Below are 18138 nucleotides of genomic sequence, written 5' to 3' on the forward strand. Positions count from 1 at the left end.
AAGAATATCAATTACTTATGGAATTTGAAGATAAATGTATTGATGAGTCTGATGATGTTTTTATGGATGCCCTAGAAGAAAAATATAATCTCATTGAAGAAATAAATCAACTTAAAATTCGTCTAGAAGAAGATAAATTAGCAGAAGAAGCACTGAAGAAACAAATTCTAGAAAAGGAGAGGCATAATGAAAAGTTAGAACTAGAAATAGTAAGTCTAAGAAAGGAACTTGAGAAAACAAAAGGTCTAAACCTTAGATTTGCTAAAGGATTCGAGACCCTAGAAGAAATCATCAAAGTACAACACTCTCCTCTAATAAAAACAGGCCTTGGATACAATGGAGAATCATCAAAGACTGTAAAATCTTCTGAAACAGGTACAAGAAGCTATCTCAATGCAGTAAAGGGAGGTAGTCAACAAAATTCCAGCTCTTAGGAAAGGAATGAAGGATCAAATGTCTCTTAGGTAAATCACCCTTACCACAATCAAAAGGGAAATTACACAAAAAGGTACTATACTCACAGGAACTTCTACTTCAATGGTCAATGCTTCACTTGTCATAATTTTGGTCATAAGGCTGCTCAATGTGTCGCTTATAAAACTATCATGACTAGAGAAGCAAGAAAACAAAAGAATGAGATTGGATTAAAGAAATACTCTTACAATACTTTCTCACCTCTCCAAGATGAAACAAAATGTTCCTTTTGCAATAACTTTGGGCATAGAGAAACTGAATGCAGAAGCAAAATGAGACCAACTCTTCAGAATGAACAAAAGGCAACAACATCCAAGGTATGGAAAAATAAAACCATAGAATCTGAAAATTGTGGTTTAGCTTTGTATGCAGGAGATCAAGAAAATTTGTGGTACATTGATAGTGGATGCTCAAAGCATATGATAGGTGATAAAGATAAGTTTATGTCCTTTAATGAAATAAAGAAAGAAAATAATGTAACCTTTGGAAATAACTCACCTGTTGCTATCAAAGGGAAATGAACTATTTTGCTAAAGGATAAGGTTAAAGCTGGAAATGTTTTGTTTGTTGATGGATTAAGACATAACTTGTTGAGTGTTAGTCAAATGTGTGACCAAGGACATGAGATTGTTTTCAGATCAAAGAATTGTGTGGTACAAAATCTCGATATAGGTAAGATCATAATAAAGGGAACAAAAACTCCAGGTAATGTCTATGTCTTGGAAGGCGGCCAAGAGCATAGTTACTTAAGCAAATCAGAAGAAAGCTGGCTTTGACACAAAAGATTGAGACATCTAAGATTCACTCAATTACACAAGTCAAGCAGAATGGGAGCAACACATGACTTGCCTAACATCTCTTTGCCAGAAAACAACATATGCAAATCATGTCAATTCGGTAAGCAAACTAGAGTTCAGTTTAATGCTAAAGAAGGTACTTCAAGTAAGCCACTTGAACTTATTCATACTGATTTGTGTGGTCCTATGAACAATACTTCATATTATTCATTGATTATTTTACTAGAATGTGTTGGATTAGTTTACTGAAACATAAAAATGAAGCATTTGATAAATTTAAAGTCTTCAAAGCTCTAGTAGAAAATGAGTTAGACTTAAAAATCAAATTTCTTAGATCTGATAGAGGAGGAGAATTTATATCAGATGAGTTTTTCGACTTTTGTGAACAACATGGTATTAAGAGGCAATTTTCTATAGCTAAAACTCCTCAACAAAATGGAGTGGCAGAAAGAATGAATAGAACCATCCAATAAATGGCACGTGCCATGCTTGATGAAGTCGGAACGCCTCATACCTTCTAGGGAGAAGCAACACATATAATTGTAAATATCCTCAACAAAGCTCATATTCGGGTAAACAGTGATAAAACTCCTTATGAACTATGGTTTGGTAAGCCTCCAACTGTCAAACATTTTAGAGTTTTTGGAAGCAAATGTTACATAAAGAATAATGATGATAAACTTGGAAAGTTTGAATCTAGAGTTGATGAAGGAATTCTCCTTGGATACTCCTCTAGAAGCAAAGGATATAAATGCTATAATAAAAGGCTTCAAAAGATTGTTGAATGCATTGATGTTGTAATTGATGAAGCATCCACAGGTACCAAAAGGGAAGCACCAGCAGATGATGAACTTGTTCCTACAACAAGCCAAAAGGATGTAGGAGAGGGAATTAATGAAGCACCAAAAGAAGGAATTGAAAGCATAGAAGAATCAGAAAAGACTCCTTCAAGGTATGTTCAGAAAAATCATTTGGAATCTCAAATTCTAGGTGAAAAGGAAGCTGGAGTACAAACTAGAAGAACTCTTGTTGGAATTTCCAGTTATCTAGCCTTACTATCCACAATTAAACCTCAAAATTTAAATCAAGCAAGCAAAGATGAATGCTGGGTTAAGGTAATGAATGCAGAACTTGATCAAGTAGAAAAGAACCATACATGGGAACTAGTACCAAGACCTCACGATAAAAATGTTATTAGGACAAAATGGGTATTCAAAAACAAACTGAGTGAAAATGGAGAGGTAATTAGAAACAAAACAAGACTCGTATGCAAAGGCTATGCTCAACAAGAAGGAATAGATTTTGAAGAAACATGGAATAGATTTTGAAGAAACATTTGCACCCGTAGCCAGACTTGAAGCCATAAGAATGTTCCTTGCACTTTCAAGCTTTCATAACTTTAAGGTATATCAAATGGATGTTAAATTTGCATTTCTAAATGTGGACTCAGAAGAATAAGTTTATATTGAACAACCTGAAGGCTTCATTCTAGGCAATGATAAAAATCTTGTTTGCAAACTTAAGAAGGCTCTATATGGGCTAAAACAAGCCCCCCGTGCATGGTATTATCATCTTGACAAGTATCTTCAACAACAAGGCTTCACCAAGGGGTCTGTAGATAGCAATCTATATATAAAGATGGATAAAGATAAACTTTTGATAGTTGTTGTTTATGTAGATGACATCATATTTGGAAGCAATGAAGAATCTATGAGTCAAGGATTTGCTTCAGTTATGTAGCAAGAATTTGAAATGTCCTTACTTGGTGAACTAACATACTTTCTTGGTCTTCAAGTTCAACAAGCAAATACTGGTACCCTTCTCTCACAAACCAAGTACCTCAATCAGATTTTGAAGAAATATGGAATGGAAGACTGTAAACCTGTATGCACACCAATGGTAACAGGATGTAATCTTAGTTCACATGATGATTCTCCTTCAGTAAACCAACCAAAATACAGATCTATGATCGGGAGCTTACTCTACCTTACAAGCACAAGACCAGATATTATGCATGCAGTTGGGATTGTTGGACGATTTCAAGCAAATCCTAAAGAAATTCATCTCGATGTAGTCAAGAGAATATTCAAGTATTTACAAGGAACACAAGATTTTGGTCTATGGTATCCCAGAGATGCAGATTTTGCACTTCATGCCTACACAAATGTAGATTGGGTAAGTAATATTGATGATTGAAATAGTACTAGTGGAGGAGCGTTTTTTTTGGGACCTCGCCTGGTATCATGGTTCAGCGAAAAACAAAGCTCCATTGCTTTATCTACTGCTGATGCAAAATATGTTGCTGTTGCATCTTGCTGTACTCAACTTCTATGGATGATGCAAACATTGCAAGACATTCATATCACTTGTCCTAAACCTATATCTATTTTGTGTGATAATACTAGTGCCATAAGTATTTCTAAAAATCCTATCATGCACTAAAAAACCAAGCATATTCCAATCAAATATCACTTTCTAAGAGAACGGGTGCTTGAACACAAGGTCAAACTAGAATATGTTTCTTCAAAAGAACAAGTTGCAGATATATTTACAAAGCCACTTCCACATGATCCCTTTGAATATCTCAGACAGAATCTAGGAGTGGTCTCTGCCTCATCACTTTATTAATCATTCTAATAGATATTTCATGTTCAGGGGGAGCTGAGATTGAAAAATTATTGTAGTTTACTTTCTGTACGTGGATCCCATGAAGGACAGTCACGTATATACGTGAGTCTGGTTCTAGACATTAGCGTATGTCTGTCTATGAAGAAGAAACTATGGGACAGACTTAAGGAGAGGTTCTAGTATATTTCAGTCAATGGTTCTTTGGCCCTTTGCTTCTGATGTTGACTGGTTATAGTCTGTTGTTGCTCAAATGAAACTTAGAAGTGATATTGGCTTATGATGGATGCTTTATGACATTGTTGCTTTGATGACTTTACTGTTTGATGAAGTTAATTTGATGACTTTACTGGTAAATGAGTTGGCTATGATCAGTCCTGACAGTGAACAAATGGCATAGGCTTAGGGGGAGCATTTGCTAAATTGGCATTATGATTTCTTGAGCATTCCTTGTTGCATAATGATGTTCATATTGCTGCTGTCAGATGCTCATAGTACAAATTCTTATATGGTGAATGATGGTTGCTGATGACTATCATGGTCTTGCTACCTCACTATTGAGGTCTTTGATTTTGGTTTTAAATGTCATATCTGTCTCTTGATGTAAAGGTCATATAAAGACCCATGATGTAAAACTGTAATATTCAATCATGTTTGGACTAGTGGAGTCAAGTTGATTATATATGTAATCCCATTGTTTTGGGCACTTGATGTAATGTTGAGTCAAATATGTAACCCCACTGTGTTGGGTGATTGATGTAAGCATGAGTCCTTGGTGATAGGAAAGGCCATATTTTGGTTGAGTCATAACATCATGTACTTCTTTGTATATCTTCTAGAAGTTTCAGCATATGCTCAGGGGGAGCATGGTCCGTGCCCATATTCAACAACATCAGATCTACAATGCTTATCTCTACAAAGGGGGAAGAAGTCTCCATTTAGCATTGGTCAGCGCTTTGCCCTTGATGTCAAAGGGGGAGAGAAGTTTGGTGTTTGGAGATTGGAGAATGCTTGGTGACTTGGGAGAGAAGCTTGGCATGTCTACATATGTGTTTACAGGTATTTATAGGTGGTGGTAACCAAATACCAAAGTGGTTGCTATCAAGTCCAAAGGGGGAGATTGTTGGCATTATGACTAATGTGTTGTCCTTGATGGAAACCTACTTGATAAAGATATCAATATGATGGTAGCAGGAGGAGTATACAGGCTAGTACAAATGTGAGAAAGAGATTGGGCAAAGGAATATCAGTTCTAAGACAGAGGAATGATAAGGTAAAGTGTTGGAAAATATACGCGGATCCTGTGAACAAAGACTGCATACATACGTGGGTATGGTGAAGCAGAGTCGCGTACAGTTTCCGCACCATGGTATTCTCAATACCAGGGGTCTTTACCATGGTATTGACCCATAGTAATGAGCGTGACAACAACTATTTGATCCCGTCAAAGAATACCATCGACATTACTAAAGGATTGGCCTAAGGTATTGGCTAAGGCATAAGCTATATAAGGAGATGGAGATCAAAGTGCTAATTGTGCAAGTTATGGGTTATTGATGAATGATTTGATCTGAAACAGATGTGCACCAAGGAGCATGAATGTTGAGTTTTGTAGATGTTCTATGCTAAGAGCGATTTCACTTTTCTCACAGCAATCATACAAGTAGATAAGCAAAATGCAGATAGAACATATAAGCAGATCTTATAGAAGACAAATCAGAAACAAGAAAGATGAATGTGTTCGTTTCGGCGGTCAATAGGATGCTTCAACCAGCAAAGTCTCCTTTGGTCAGCCAGCCCAGCATGTGTCACAACAACCCTCCTGGTAGCTCGTACTTTTAGGATGAGAGAGGAAGATGTGTATTATTCTCTCCAATTTTTCCTGTATATATATCCATCAATGAGGGTGTGTGACACATCTGTTGGGCATGTGAGCCTGCATTACAAAACTGGCTGACCTTGCACATATAATTTATTAAGAATAATAAATTCAAAATATAAGTTCTGCTCATCGGATTAAGACTATTTTTATATGGATTTTACACCTCTCAGAAAGAGGAATCCAACAAAAATATTAGCCTCTTAATCTGAGCATCAGAACATGGAGTTTGGACCTAGTTCTCCAATTTTAACACTCCCTCTCAACTAGGGAGAACTCCATCTATTAGTGCAATTAACATCGTGAGTCATCCCGCCGAAACTTGCTTTGCTGGCTTCTTTATTTCAGAACAGAAGTGGGTCAGTCACAAAGACATCATTCCCCGACTGACATAATCAGTCCAGAGGTCCCAGACCTCACAAATCTTGATCCCAGATCAAGTGGTTGGACCGTGCCATCCTAGATAGAGAGTACGGCAATCTCTGATGCGTCCATCAGTCTTTGCTAATAGTCTGTAGCTTTTCCACACCTCATTGGCCAAATGAGAGGTACTTCCCATGAGCCCTGAACTCAATGGGTAGGATGCATACGGGGCACAGATTAAATGAGTGGCGAACCAGCTCAATAATCACAAGGGTGGGGCAGAATCATTATGAGTGCTTATAGCTCCGAGAAGCTATCCCCAAAGCCCCCCAGAGCTCCCAGAGCTCATCGTCCAACATGACCCATATCATAGGGTCTTTCCACGACACCAAGACTCTCACGGAAGGTTAGGAACTTGACCTTCCCCAGGGGCTTAGTGAGAGTATCCGCGACCTGCTCATCAGTTCCTATATGATCGAGCCTTACGACGCCTCGCTGTACCATATCCCGGATAAAGTGGTACCTGATATCAATATGCTTGGATCGGTCGTGGAACACAGGATTCTCAGTCATACGAATCCCACTCTGATTATCACAGAGTATTACAGTGGTATCTAGCACATGTTGGAACAACTCACTAAAGAGCTTCCTCAACCAAACTGCTTTACAACAGGCCATACTAGCAGCAATGTATTCGGCCTCCGCGGTGCTCAAAGCCACCGACTTCTGCTTCCTGCTCATCCATGAGATCGAAGCAGAACCAAGATTGAAACAACATCCAGATGTGCTCTTACGATCCACCACACTGCCAGCCCAAACGGCATCAGTATATCCCCGGAGTATCACACTCCCGGCAGTGTATCTCAGCCCGTGGTTTATCGTGCCCCGAAGATATCTCAAAAGATTCTTGGCACCAACCCAGTGAAAATGATGAGGCTCAACCATCTGTTGACTCAAAGTATTCACTGCAAAACATATGTCCGGACGGGTGTTCACTAAGAACATCAAAGCTCCTATGAGTTGACGATACTCAGTAGGATTGGCCAAGATAGGCCCTGCAGCGCTGCCACTCAACTTCTTAAAGTTGAGTTCCATTGGTGTCGACATGGACTTACAGTCCACCATCCCAAATCTTTCCAGAAGCTTCACAATATACTTTCCTTGAGAAAGGAGAATCTCTCCAGGTCTCTGCCAGACCTCCAGGCCTAGGAAATAGTGCATCAGTCCTAGGTCTTTCATCTCGAACTCAGCAGCAAGCTCCCTCTTACATTGATGAATGAGAGGGTCATCATCTGTCAGGAAGAGGTCGTCCACATACAGCACTAGAATGAGAGGCTTTCCTTCCTCAACCTTAAAGTAAAGGTTTGGATCAGCATTGCTTCGAGTGAAGCCCAGCTTCATCAAGTAACTATCCATCCTCTCATACCAAGCTCTGGGTGCTTGCTTTAACCCATAGAGGGCTTTCTTCAACCTGCAGACATAAGTGTCTTGATCTTGAACTTCAAATCCCAGAGGTTGTTCTACATACACCTCTTCCTTTATTGCACCATGTAGAAAAGCGGTCTTGACATCCATCTGATGAAGACTCCATCCTTGCGTAGCAGCAAGGGCTATGATGGATCGGATGGTGGTATATCGAGCCACAGGTGCAAATATATTGTCATAGTCAATTCCTTCCTTTTGAGAGAAGCCACGGGCAACAAATCTTGCCTTAAACTCTTCAGCACTCCCATCAGATCCATGTTTAATCTTGTAGAGCCATTTAGCGGTGACAACAGATTTGTCCTTCGGTCTCGGGACCACATCCCAGACATCATTCTTCATAATAGCCTCATAGCATCCTTCCAGACTTGATGTTTGATGGCTTCCTCAAAAGATCCAGGTTCAGATTGTATAATAGAACTCATGGCAGCTAGATACCCTTGGTATCTACACGGCTTATTGCTTTCTCGGAATGTTCCCCTTGGGGCAGCATGACCCTCAGCATCTTCGAGGGTGTCCCTGAGCTATGATGGCCTCTTTCCTAGAGAAGGGGAAGGATCAATCGGGTCCATTGGCCCTTCAACATCAGGCATAGTCTCAGCCTGGGGTTCTTCCAGATTTCCAGGTCTTTCTTCATGGTTTTCTTCAGATCTAGGAAGATCTACTACTTTCTTCAGGGAAGCATCTTCGTCAAAAGTGACATCATGGCTTATCTCTACTTCCCTTTGATCAGGTACATAGACTCTATATGCCTTAGAAGTCTCACTGTAGCCCACAAACATTCCTTTCTTCCCAGTAGCATCCAGCTTGCTTCTCTTTTCTTTCGGCACATGAAAATAGACAGGACATCCAAAAATTCTAAAATGTGAGACATCAGGTTTCTTACCAGAGAAAAACTCTTCGGGAGTTTTGGAGTCCAAAGCGGAATGAGGGCATCGGTTTTGAATGTACACAGCAGTATTTGCAACTTCTCCCCACAGAAACTTTGGAAGACCCTGGTCACACAGCATGGCACGGGCAGCTTCCACAATAGTCCTATTTTTGCGTTCAGCAACACCATTCTGCTCAGGAGTATATGCAGTGGTAGTCTCCCTCTTAATGCCAGCTTCTCTGCAAAAGTCTTTGAACTCATTTGATGTCCATCCAGGTGGCATCAATAGGAAGCTCATCAAACTGTGTCGAACATAGTCAAACCTTGACTCAATATAATTTCCAGAACACTGTGATCTTCTTGCTGTACTAACTGACACTGCTTCAGCAGTTATCCTTTTCATCAATAATGAAGGCCTTCAAGTCTGCAGTAGGCCACGCAGTCCAAGACTGATAGAACAACCTATGCTGCTCGCTATGGCCTGCGGCCTAGCCCAGCAGCAAGATAGGCCTATGATCCTCAAACAGTCAGCAACTAATAACATATGCTGATCTGATGACAGTGACTTATCAACCTTGAAACAGTCCTAAGGAACAACCCTTATCAATGTGCTGTCACCATGCTTCTTTTATTTATAGCAACCGAAACACTGTCCTTCCAGACCTCCTTATACTGTGAATGCGTATAGGGTCAACAGACTGCGGATTCAGGCCTTCTGAAGCTGCGGATTATGAGTCTCTTTCTTGAGCACTGCTGAGATCACCATCTTGCTGCTCCTCTAACATTATTGCATCACCAAGAACTTCATTGTTGTCGCAATATCTTTAAGTGTATCATTGTTACGCTATGGTTGCCCTTAGGATCTCTGCACCATAAAGACTACGACAACACTTCGCTGTACTGCTTCTTTCATTATACTTAAATTGTAATAATCATGTTATTACTTCTTGTGATCCTTGTCATTGTGACTGCTTCTGAGATCATATTCATGTCGAGATCACTAGATCCGAATACAATGGAGACTATTGATATGGTATATCTCCTTTTTCAGGGATGCCAAGAATCAATGTCATCACCGAAACATACTTCATTAATCTGGTTATGCTGAGACAGTAATATATATGAAATAGAGATAATATTCAAAATGACCTTCGTTGATCCGAGAGAGTAGATCCATCACTGCTCCCTTCGAGACTGCAACTCTTGATTTGATTGTCACTGCTCAGATTGCAGTAGACACAGTCATTATTGAAATTCTCTTCAACGAGATTATATGCCGAGACTGATACAGGAATATCTCTGAAAGAGCGGAGATATCTTTATGCTGAGATTGTCATATCAATCTATTCATGTAATGCAGAGACTTTCATTATAAGGATTAGGTCTCTGTTGAGAATCTATATAGCTCAGACCTCATTGCAGTGTCCTTATCCGAGATCTTCATTTCCTTGTCCATCCGAGTTTTGTGCCTTTAATTCATAGGTATGTCGAGAGAATATTTAGCCCAATTCATGGATCAATTCTGCGTCCTCATCATACCTTCGAGTTCTGGTCATGAATGCACCTCATACCCTAACCGAGGTGCAGTCAGATCCAGCTTCTCCATGCGAGATCTAGCATGTGTGATTTCTGCGTTCTAGACTGCGGCTCCACTACTGCTTCATTCCCTTAATAGTATGATTATTATAGTGGACAGAGTTCCGACATTTATCATGTAACTGTTCTTCAAAATATCAGAAGTATCGGAGTTCATATGACTGTCTCCGTGACTGCACATAGATTTTCACTGCGGCTTTATTAACTGTGCGTATATATGTATGGACTGCGTCTTCATTCCAAAGTTTGCGGCTTCATTAATTTTGCGTATATATATATATATAGACTGCGGCTTCATTATTCCAGCGTATATATTGTATGGACTGCGGCTTCATTATTCCAGCGTATATATGTATAACCATTCCCAGCGTATAAAGTGGTTCCATATTGCGTATACAACATAAACAATATTGGGTATATGAACAGCGTATCATAACTGTTCTTTATGTCCTGTGTTTACTTATATGCGGCTTCATTATTTCTTCAACTGCGTATTAGTACTCCTCTTGACAGCTACAGGTCTCCTTTTGCACTGCGTCCAGACCTCCTTGTAAGACATGACTGCGGCTTGACTGCAGCTACGTTAGCCTTACTGCGTTTGTCCCTTATATGAACACACGTTAACCTTTAACCTTACTGCGGTTTTTCTTTATATGACTGCGGCTTCCTGCGGTTAGAGCATCACCCTTGGCCCAGCGTATCTGTTGGTTCTTTCCTTCCAAAAACCCAGACGTGGAGAGGAGATCACCTCAAGAATACCTGTTCTTCGATGATGATTGCTATAGATAGAGTTTGTCTTCACCTCAGCTCTGATACCATGTTGAGTTTTGTAGATGTTCTATGCTAAGAGCGATTTCACTTTTCTCACAGCAATCATACAAGTAGATAAGCAAAATGCAGATAGAACATATAAGCAGATCTTACAGAAGACAAATCAGAAACAAGAAAGATGACTGTGTTCGTTTCGGCGGTCAACAGGATGCTTCAACCAGCAAAGTCTCCTTTGGTCAGCCAGCCCAGCATGTGTCACAACAACCCTCCTGGTAGCTCGTACTTTTAGGATGAGAGAGGAAGATGTGTATTATTCTCTCCAATTTTTCCTGTATATATATCCATCAATGAGGGTGTGTGACACATCTGTTGGGCATGTGAGCCTACATTACAAAACTGGCTGACCTTGCACATATAATTTATTAAGAATAATAAATTCAAAATATAAGTTCTGCTCATCGGATTAAGACTATTTTTATATGGATTTTACACCTCTCAGAAAGAGGAATCCAACAAAAATATTAGCCTCTTAATCTGAGCATCAAAACATGGAGTTTGGACCTAGTTGTCCAATTTTAACAATGAAGGAGGTTCAGATTTAAAAGCATTATAGTTAATAATAAACATGCTTGCTTGATCCGTTATGATTATGACTATGATAAATCTGTGATGGTAGTAATACTCTGACATGAATATGTAACAGTAAGGGTTGCGAAAAATGCTTTGTGGTTGCAAAGAAGAAATGATTAAGTAATTGCAGATCTCTACGCAGGTTTTCTTCAAAATGGTCGCATACATACACGGATCTACTTCAGGGGGGTCGCGTATACATTCTACAAAAAAAATTCAGAATCGTTACGCAGGTGTGAAGCATTAAGAGTGCGTACATATGCAGTTGTTATTTATAAGAGTCGCGTACAACTGCTAGAGTTTTGAAGCATGAACTGTTAATAATGGTTGATCAGTGCAATTATGTTTGCTATCTGTCAATGATGTCTCTCTCATAATGATCTGTGTTTAACAATATTTGTTGGGTTGAACTGATTGTGGAATGAAATATTAACTATGTGATGTTGTTGCTGTATAATGATCTGTATTTGGCTTTGTGATCTATGATGGGTTTAGTATGTGATACAATGATTGTTTCAGTGTGGCAGTGATTCTGATTCAGGTATCAATATTTTTGAGATCTATGCGCGGGTATTCTTCAGGGGAAGTGCATACATACGTAGGTATGATTAAGAACAATAGCGTATACAATCTAATGTATACTTGATCAGGGTTTGCAGTGGCAACAATTGGCTTCTATGAAGGGTAATAATGTTTGGCTTGGTATATTGATGAGTGGCTATGCATTGGCATGATCTGTTTTGATCTAGTTTGATCTAGTTGCATTGATTTCAACAATTGATTTGATGATTCAGTTGGTTTAGTATTTGAGTAATTGATTTTAGAATAGTTGAAAGTGGATCCAGTTTGAAACATTCTGAAAAGTGATCCATAAAGAGTTGGGGATAGCAGTCTTCATAAAGGGGGTTGTAGCTAGTGTTTTAAAGACTGACCGCTCTGAACTAGTGAACCAGTAATCGGTCAAACTGGCTGGTTAGCTAGCCCACTGGGTCAAACCGACAGAAAAACCCCGTTTAACCCTTCATTTTGCCAAAAAAAGGGAAAAAATGGTCCTAATCAGCGGGTTTGTAGTCAAATCGGCCTGTTCGCTTCCAAGGCCACAAAGGACCCGCACAACACGGTTTTCCAAGTTTGTAGGGTGTTTTGGAGGGAAAATAAGGGGTTTTTCCCTCCAAAAACACCCTCTCCAAGCCTTTAAAAGGAGCTCAACCCCGTCATTTGCCTTACACATCTCATTTGGAACTTTTGTGAGTTTGATTGGGAGTTTGGAGAGTGTTGAGTTTTTGCTAGAGTAGTGGAACAACAAAGAGTTTGAGCTAAGTAGTAGTCATCATGCCTCCAAAAACCAAGGATATTGCATGGGCTCATTGTGATATGATTGATGGCGAAATGATCTGCAAATATTGCCAAAAATCCATTGGAGGGGGTATTAATAGGTTCAAGCAACACTTGGCTGGGATAGGAGGCCATGTAAAGCCATGTGAAGCACCAAATGACTCCATAGGGCATATTAGGGTAGAATACCTTCAGAAGTTTGAGACTCAAGTCATTGAACCAATAGAGAAGTTTGTGACTGAAGTAGGTGCAAAGTTTGGGAGTCGAGATTCAACCAACTTAGTTTGATGATGATGACTCATGAGAAGTTTCAAGTTATAATGCTGATCACTATTATCATATATGTAGACTTGTTGTAGGCCAGTGGCCCCATAGTTTGTAGGCTTTGTTTTGGCACTCTAGAGGCCATTTAGAGCCTCATTGCTTATGTATTTTGTCGATGATATGTATTGCACTCAATGTCATTTTGATATATTCACCTTTACATGGTATATAAATGAGCAATATTTGCATATTTTGTCTCTATTGGCTTGGAATCATGGATTTAAATCTTAAAAATAGTTTTTTTCATTAAAAAATAATTATTTAATGTATTCTTCTAAAAATCGGTTCGTTGAGCCCTGACCAATCCCGGTTTGACCGGTTCCTATTCAAAAACTAGTTCATTAGGTGGACCGGTCTGATCACCGGTTCCGATTTTTAAAACATTGGTTGTAGCTCCCTTCTAGTAGGAGCTGGAAAATGAGAGAAGGTTGTAGCCTTCTGTAGGTAGGAGCCTGCGTACTGGTTAAAGTCTGCACCAGTACAAGATTGTAAGAAGATTATTTTATTTTTAAAAGAAGACAGAGATGACAACAATGGTGGTTTTCTCCCACATTGGGTTTCCACCTAAAATCTTGGTGTTCATGTGTGTTGATGTGTTTCTTATGTGTTGATGATCTATCTGCTCTCTATTGCTCATAGTTTCTGCTTAATACATGTCTTAATGAAAAAATGATGCACTGGTTAAAGATTAGCAGATGGTGAATTATATGTAAAGCTAGTTGACTGGATATGCGCAGTTTGCTTTCATCATAGTCACATACATACGTGGCTTCATTGAATAACAGTCACGTATAGAAATTGGAATAAGAAAAGTAAAGTTGAAGTAAGTTTTAAAAACACTGATTCACCCCCCCTCTCAGTGTTTTTCCTAACACAACGAAGTGCTGAGGAAATTTTGGGCCGTGAGCCGCAAAATATAGCTCCAGATTAGACTGCAGGCCGCAGTCACAAGATCATAGACAACCGCAGGGCTGAATTTTCTGTTTAGCACAGTCAGCCCCATTCCAAGTCTGTGTACCATGAAGTCACTATAGAAGCTAGTTATGGAATGTTGAAGGCAATAGGTGGCTCAAAGTCCCGGTGGAAGTAATTTTATAAGCCAACATAATTCTTAGTAAGACTATTGATTTGTAGCTAGTTGAAGCAACACTTTGATTTGGTTTCAACACTCTTGAATTTTGACATTATATATTGGTGGAAATGGTCTACTGTTTTTTTGTGGGCAACCAGCCCTAACTTGCTATGGTTTTACAAAAGAATCATATAACTGTTGGAGTTGGACTATGTAGCCTAGTGACAGTTGGATATTGGTTTATTAATTGTGACAATTACAAATTAGTGGTGTATTATTCACTGGGCATAATTTATCTTATTTGGGTAGTCAACCCTAATTGTTGTGTTATGATTGGATAATCATATTTTTGTGGAGGTTTTTTATATGCTTGTATGCATAGAAGAATACCTACTATTGAATTGATGTGCATTGCCGTTACATAGTTGTTGTGACTGATTTTGGAAAAACCCTAGCCAAAGTTAAACCCTAAGGGCTAAAATTACCCAAGGACACTACAAATGGCAAGCTGATCAAGGGGAACAATGGCATCAACCTAAAAGGAGAAGTGACCTAGCCAGGCAGGATGCTTGTAACAACCCCAAGGGCTTCACATGGTTACAAGGCACTTTTTGGCCACATCGTGACCCCTTGAGTGTGGGGCACCAACATGTTTCACAACTTCTTAGTGTAGCACAATGTTAATCCAACGAGACTACACCTCACATGTTGACTTATTTAAGCTCAATATTATTAGTTACTTAGCGAAATCTCATAACTCTTCAATATAGTGTAATTAAACTTATTGTCACAATACTTCAACAAATCTTTTAATAAGAAACAATCATAAAGACTTCACATTAACAATAATTTCCATCATCAACACTATTACACAACTTCTTTATGGAACGGTCCTCTGTCACAATACTTCAACAAATATTTTAATAAGCAACAATCATTTCACATTAGCAATAATTTCCATCATCAACACTGTTACACAACTTCTTTATGGAACGGTCCTCTGACATTTTATTCTATTATGGCATTGTAAATATCTTACAATAGGATTCACAAGACAAAGGCTTGGTCCTTAAATACAACAAGCAAAGTCAGTAGAAATATTTCATGCCAAAAACCTATCCACCACTCAGTGCACTCTATCGGGTCGTCCCCACTCTTCATCCACACCCTTCGATTGGCTTGTTGCTTGGCTCACTTGGCTTGTCTGCCCATGCGCAGACATACATACACAAGATCCTCCCTTTGCTTCGGTTCAATTTTGTTTTGAACAACCTCGCCTTGCCCTTTCGCTGCTCCTCTTTGCTCTTATTCCTTGTTTTTGTTTGTTTGTTGCTTACTCTCCCTTCCATTCTATTTGAAACCTATCACACACACACACACACACATATGCGACTCGTGGCGGTTCACTACCCACGACTCTTCACTTCTCGGTTGGGTCGGCTTGTAATATCGTGCGATTATCTCACACTTATGTTAGCTTAACACCCGTTCTACCGTGCACTAGCTCTTGTCCGTTTGAGTCGACGTGCAACTTTGGTCCACTTGGTTTGTTCCATCCACCAGCACACACACACACACACACACATATATATATGCGATTTGTGGTGGTTCACTACCTGCGTCTCTTCACTTCTCAGTTGGGTCAACTTGTCGTATCGTGCGATTATCTCACACTTATGTCAGCTTAACACTCGTTCTACTGTGTGCTAACTCTTGTTCGTTCGAGTCAACGTGCGACTTTGGTCCACTTGGTTTGTTTCATCCGCTAGCTTGGTTCTCCATCGTTTGGGCCGATGTGCAACTTTAGTCCACTCGGTTTAGTGCATCCACTTGCTTGGTTCCTCCATTGTTCTGGCCGACTCCAATTCCTTTCATTTGGGGCATGTTGCTTGGTTGTGCCACGCTCTTGTGGCGCTCTAATGTGTCCAAATGGAAACCCCAATTCATTTTTTCACCACTTAGTTGGGTTTTCCCTCTCTTGCGCCTCTCGGTTTTATGCCACTTTGCTTGGTTTCATTGATGCCTCAATCCCACACTCAATCATCAATTAAATCCTCATATCGTTGTTGGAAATAATACTGAGAGGGGGGGGTGAATTAGTATTATCAAATAAAACACTTTTTCATTTTCATACTCAGATATGTATACGCTACTTCAGATATGTTAACCTGCGTATATACGCAACTGTGTCTAAAGCAACCAGCGTATATAAGAGAACTTATGATTCTGTTAATCCATTAAATGTTGATCATTAATTAGTGCATCAGAACTTTATTAACCATATGAACAGTAAATAGATGCAGTAAAACAGAACAGATCATTACACACAAGAAGCACACATGAACACCATGATGTAAGGTGGAAACCCAATGTGGGTGAAAACCACCTGCTGCAATTCGTCTCTATCTTCTTTTAATAAGAAACTTCTTTTTACAATATTTCTGTACTTGTGCAGCCTTATACCAGTACACAGGCTTCTATCTGCAGAAGGTTACAACCTCCTCCTGTTCTCCAGCTTCTCCTGAAGGGAGCTACAACCCCCTTAGCTCTTGTACTAGCCAATCCTTTTACTAGTACATAGGCACCGGCCTATTGAATGCTCCAACCTTCACCCTTTTTCCAGCTACTACTGGAAGGGAGCTACAACCCCCCTTGGCTTCTTGTACTAGCTAATGTACTAGTACGTAGGTGCCGACCTACAGAAGGCTACAACCTTCTCTTTCTTCCTCCAGGTACCACGTTTCATAAATTTTTCGACTGGATATTCCTGAAGCACAACACCATAATCTGAAGGCCACGTTTCATCCAATTTTCATACTGGACCCATCAATATCATTGAAGCACACAATCAATTAACACTAGCATCTTCAATCTCTGAATCACCCAATATTGAATCACTGAAACCCTGTCAACAGACTGTAGTCACCAGAACACAGAGTAGAACATAGAACTATGCCACTGTATCATCAAAAATCATGCATCAGAGTGCATACGCTACTTGGAAGAGCCGAACCAGCGTCTATACACAACTTCACCAAAGCGAACCAGCGTATATGTCATTAATTACTTGTAACTTCACTGCACTTCCTGACTTTAGACATACCCAGATCATTACATATACAAGGATAATACGTGTGTTAGCAACTAGATCTAGTCCAAGTTTTATCGCGATTTTTTCCTCTGCCCGATCAAATCGCGATTTTTATCCGTAAAAATCGCCACTTTTTTTTATACCGATTTTTATCGAAAAAATCGCGATTTTTTGAAAATATCGCGATTTTTTCGAAAAAATCGCGATTTTTTGCGTAAAAATCGTGGGAGGCGCGGGCAGCGGGGTTTTATATGGCAAATTCGATTTTTTTTTAATTCATTGTGCTGTCGCCGCGCGGAGGAGGAGGAGAAGAGGTGAGGGAGAGGAGCTGAAGGGTTTCCGTCGGATTTGGGAGCGAATCCAAGCGTTTTTAGGAGGAATCCAAGCCAAGATCACCAATTTGTCCATAAAAGAGGTATGTAGATTAATTTTTTTTGGTTTTGCTTCTATAAAAACTTTGGTTTTCATTGTTTTTAAAGAATTTTTTGAAAATTTTCATTGATTTGGGATGGGTAATTTGCTATGACTATGAGAACCAATTTTTTATTTTTATTTTCTCATTTTTTTTAAACATTGTTTATTTTTTTTGAATTTTCATTGTTTTTTGGCATTTGCCATTGGCATTTGGTTGGGTAACTTGGGTTTAGAAATTGGGATTTTGGAAATAATTAACTTGTAATTTTGCAAATGCTAAATTGTAATTTGTATTATGTAATCCTAAATTCCTATTTCCTAATCCTTATTTTTCCATAGGTTTGCAAATTCAAAATTCAAAAACAAACATGCCAAGGAAATTGGATCCTTTCTGGGAATATGGTGACCCTAAAA

At 39.3% G+C, this 18138-nt stretch overlaps 1 protein-coding gene across 6 annotated transcripts in view; it reads left to right on the plus strand.

Moving 5' to 3' along the window:
- LOC149238396 (proline iminopeptidase-like) overlaps positions 1 to 18138 on the plus strand; it is a 327298-nt gene that overhangs the window by 16062 nt on the left and 293098 nt on the right. The gene's annotated exons all lie outside the window — the stretch shown is intronic.

This window comes from Pinus tabuliformis, chromosome 8 (genome assembly GCF_031772625.1).
Source record: "Pinus tabuliformis cultivar Carrire ecotype Pingquan chromosome 8, CPIR1, whole genome shotgun sequence".
In the NCBI taxonomy this organism is placed as follows: domain Eukaryota; kingdom Viridiplantae; phylum Streptophyta; class Pinopsida; order Pinales; family Pinaceae; genus Pinus; species Pinus tabuliformis.